We start from the raw sequence: 4,901 nt of genomic DNA, 5'->3' as shown, positions 1-4,901 counted from the left end.
CCTCGAATAGGGCTATCTGAATACTAGAGTGCTAGCTGTTATTATAAGAAAACTTAATCAAAGGAAAGTGATCATCCCAACTACCCTTAAAATCAATTTCACACGCCCTTAATATATCCTCTAAGGTCTGAATGGTCCTCTATGCCTGACCATCTATCTACGGGTGCAAAGTTATACTAAGATAAACTTGGGTACCAAGACCCTTCTGAAAAGTCTTGCAAAATCGAGAGGTGAATTGGGCACCTCGATTTGAGATAATAAACAAAGGGACCCCTAACTTTACCAGCTCCCTAATATAGAGCTTAGTATAATCTTCAGCTGAGTCTAAAGTGTTAACTAGTAAGAAGTGGATCGACTTAGTCATTCAATCCATGATAACCCAGATAGAATCATATTGTTGATGAGTATGAGACAATACTGTAACTAAGTCTATATTCATCATTTCCCACTTTCAAGTAGGAATACTGAATTTCTAAAGCGTACCACTAAGCCTCTGGTGCACAACCTTAACCTGTTGATAATTTAGACACAACTATGAATTCCACGATATCCTTCTTCATGTCATTCCACCAATAGACTTACCCATAAATCATGGTGCATCTTAGTGGCTCCTAGGTGAATATAATATCGAGAACTGTGAGCTTTCACTAACATTCGTTGCCTCAAACCATCAATATCCATAACACACAATCTACCTTAACAACGAAAAATACCATCTACCCCTTGTGACAAAACCTCTATATTCTAATTTTGAACTGCCTCTTTCAACATTTGAAAAATCGGATATCTATCTTGTTTTTCCTTCACTTCGACTACCAAAGAATATTTCAAACTATTCTAAACCCAAAAACTACCTTCGGTTGAATTAACCATCCAAACTTCTAACCTAAAAAACTGATGAACCTTACCAACTAACTCTTTCTTATCATCCTCCACATGAGCAACACTCCTCATAGACAATCTGTTAAGGGCGTCAGCCACAACATTGGCCTTACTCAGATGATACAAGACACTCATATCATAGTCTTTTAACAACTCTAGCCACCTTCTCTGACGAAGATTTAAATCCTTCTGGATGAATACATAATGAAGACTCTTGTGATAAGTAAATACATCAATATGAACCCTATAAATACAATGCCTCTAAATCTTTAAGGCAAACGTAATTGTTGCCAACTCAAGTTCATGAGTCGCAAGTTCTTCTCATAAGGCTTGAGTTGCCTAGAGGCATATGCTATAATCTTTCCCCGCTGCATCAAAAAATAACCAAGACTAACTCTGAAAGCATCACAATATACCACAAAATCATCTGAACCCTCTGGTAGAGTCAAAATTAGAGTGAAAGTGAGTCGAGTTTTCAACTCTTAAAAACTCTTCTCGCAAAAATTGAACCACTAAAAATTGACTTTTTTTTGAGTCAATCTAGACATGGGAGAGGCGATAGAGGAAAATCCTTTAATAAATCATCAATAGTAATCGGCGAAACATCTGATATATGATGGAGAGATGAGTCTTGTCTAGTCTCTTCTTTTGTCTTTTGGGGATCAACTTGAATGCCTTCACCAGAGATAATATGACCAAAAAATGCTAGTAATTTCAACCATAATTCATACTTGCTAAAGTTAGCATATAACTGGTGATCTTTTAGAGTCTGCAAGATAATTCTCAAATGATCTGCGTGTTCACCCTTACTCCGAGATTAAACGAGGATGTCATTTATGAAGACTATAATAAACATGTCCAAGTACTGCTTTAACACTCCGTTCATCAAGTCTAAAAAAGTTGCAGGAGCATTCGTTAGTTCAAAAGACATAACAATAAATTCAAAGTGACCATACCAAGCTTTGAAGGCTGTTTTTGGAATATCACAATCTCCAACTCTAAGCTGATAGTAACCAAATCTGAGGTCTATCTTATAAAAATAATTATCACCCTAAGATAGGAACAAGTCATTGATCCTGGGGATAGGATACTTATTTTTTATTGTGACCTTGTTCAACTGATGATAGTCGATGCACATTCAGAGAGAACAATTTTTCTTGTGCACAAAAAGAATTATAGCACCCCATGGAGAGATACTCGACCTGATAAAACCCTTGTCTTAGAGATTTTTCAGTCGTTCTTTCAATTTCTTGAGGTTTGTTGGAGATATTTTTTAAGGTGGAATTAAAATAGGCTGGGTATCTAGAAGTAGATCTTTTTCAAAGTTAATTTCCCGCTCAAGAGAAACTTTGGGAAGATCTTCAGGAAACATTTCACAAAATTCATTTACTACAGGAACAGACTCAAGACTTGGGATTTTGGACCTTTAATCCTTGACTCAAACAAGATGATAGGCGCACACTTTAGAGATTATTTTTCTCCCCTTGAGGAAAGAGACAAATTGACCTATAGGTACCGAGGTACTACCCTTCCACTCTAAGATTGGCTCATTTGGAAAGTGAAACTGGACTACTTTATTTCTACAATCAACTAAGGCATAGCAAGAGTAGAACCAGTCCATGCCAATAATTACATCAAAATCGGTCATGTCTAACTCTACAAGATTGACTGAAGTGGCTTTCTGGGATATTATACCTATCTAGCTATGATTGAACTATTAACTGGAGTAGGAATTGAGGAGGGTTCTGCAAGGATTTTAGGATTGACACCCAAATCTACTGCTATAAAGGGAGTCACAAAGGAAAGTGTGGCTCCGAGGTCTAACAATGTATAAATATGAATATAAAAAACTTGTAATGTACCAGTGACCATATCGAGAGAACCCCCTTGGTCCTGTCAAGTTGTAGGGCATAGAACCTCCTCTGATGTAGTCAACCAGTTGCACTAGAGGTGGCACCCTGCTAAGTCGGGTAACCTGCTGGAACTACTAATAAATTAGACTGACTCTATTGGTAAACATCACTACCTCTCTGCACAGTCATTGGGCATTCTCTCACTCTGTGGCCTGACTTATCTCATCCAAAGTAATCATCACTACCAACCATACATTTACCCTTGTGGTTCCTACCACATCTCTTGTAAATTGAGTTGGTGAGACCACTATTCATACTATTTTGGGACTTAAAGCCCAACGCTTTATCTAGAGTATCCTTTCTAAACTTGGGCACTGGGTACTAGAAGAAGATGGGACTGGAGTTGAAGATTTTGGGTGGAACTAAAAGCAATTTCCACCATTCGATCTCTACTGAAAAAATTATAGCTACCAGTTCTAGCCCTCTTACTCTTCATTTCCTTCTCTTTGATCTGTTGGGCATAAACCATCAATCGGGATATATCCATCTCCTTAACCAACATGATTGTCCTACACTCCTTGACTACTTCCTCAAAAACACTAGACAAAAACTTACTCATTCGGGCCCTAGAATCAGCCACCATAGTCGGAGCATATCTTGCCAACTGAGTGAATATTCCTTCATACTTATGTTTCCCTGCTTCAAGTTTAACTCCTGTACCTTGACTTTCCTTGTCTCAAGTGGAAAAATCAATCCATAAATATAGGAACAAACCTATCTCTCTCTATTAGAACTGCATCTGTACCTCTATCTTCTTTTCACTGCTTATACCAGGTGTGAGCCACTCCTTGTAATTGATAGGCAGCCAAATCAGTACTTTCACTAGAAGTGACATCTATGATCTCAGTCACTTTTTAAACACTATACAGGAACTCCTATGGTCTTCTGATTTTGAACCAAAGAATGCTGGCGGATTCATCCGAGTGAAATCCCAGATTCTGGTTATTGCCCTATTCATTGTTGGGTTGGATGGGGGAAACAACCTGCTAAGTATTCTGAGTAATCATAGATTGGGCTAATTCTGTAAAAGAAGCCCTGCACTCAGCATGAGAGACCTTATCATTCAGAGGGTCTTCAGGAACTGGCGGTGGTGCTTATTGGTTCCCATTTCTTCTTTCGTTGGTTTTCTTGGGAGGCATTTTCTATAAACTGATAGAGGTGAGTTAGAAGAAGAATTCTAATAGAGTTCACACTCTATTGGATGACATGAATCATAAAATAAGTGAGACTTTCCTAAAATATTTTGTAGCCTCTCTCTCATAAGTGTAGTGCGCTTCACATCCATGAACAAGACTCTACTTAACGCGGCTTTCGGGCACCCTGAGATACTTTAAACCTACTACTCTGATACCAAGTTTGTTATGACATGAGACTTTCCCCTAGTTGTAACAAGGTGCTTAGAGTTAAAAGTGACCCCAAGCTAACCCATGGTCTGGCATAACTCTAAGAATACTGAAAAGTAACAAAATACTGGGAGGAAGCTAAATTGAGATAATTGATAGAAATAAAATAGTGAAAATACTGGATATCAACCAAAATCAGGAAATAAAACTATCTACAATGAACGAGTTAAAAATCTAAACCACTATCTAAAAGCATCTAAATCATCGTGATTTCTTAGAACAAGCCCGCAACTAACTCCAACTGACTGAAACTAAAAGAATGTGAAAAATAAACATTGATAACTAGTCCTAAAATAATGAGAATTCACCAAAGTTGTTGTTGGATGTGGCACAAAATGTGCTAAGTGTGATTGGGTACTGAGCATCCAAACCTATATTATGAGACAATATAGTGCAAGAAAGTATGCCATCAGTTCTTGAATGTACTGAGTATGAGAGATGGAAAACTAACTAGTCAATCTAAGCATGAATGCATGAAACATGATAAGCTGAATGCAACACCAAGTATGTGCATGTACTGTGTAAAATAGAATATCCAAATAACTGAATAAAAGGTTATGCATATCTGAACTGAAACATAAGCTGAACCTAACTTAGGACTGTGGGAGCTAACAATAACTAACATACCCCAATCTGAGCAAATGCAGCTCCAACTTGTAACCCCAATTGGAAGGGTGTTATACCTTGCCAAGGGTACCAACAC

This window comes from Capsicum annuum, chromosome 5 (genome assembly GCF_002878395.1).
Source record: "Capsicum annuum cultivar UCD-10X-F1 chromosome 5, UCD10Xv1.1, whole genome shotgun sequence".
Classification (NCBI taxonomy): domain Eukaryota; kingdom Viridiplantae; phylum Streptophyta; class Magnoliopsida; order Solanales; family Solanaceae; genus Capsicum; species Capsicum annuum.
This window is presented reverse-complemented; position numbering follows the sequence as displayed.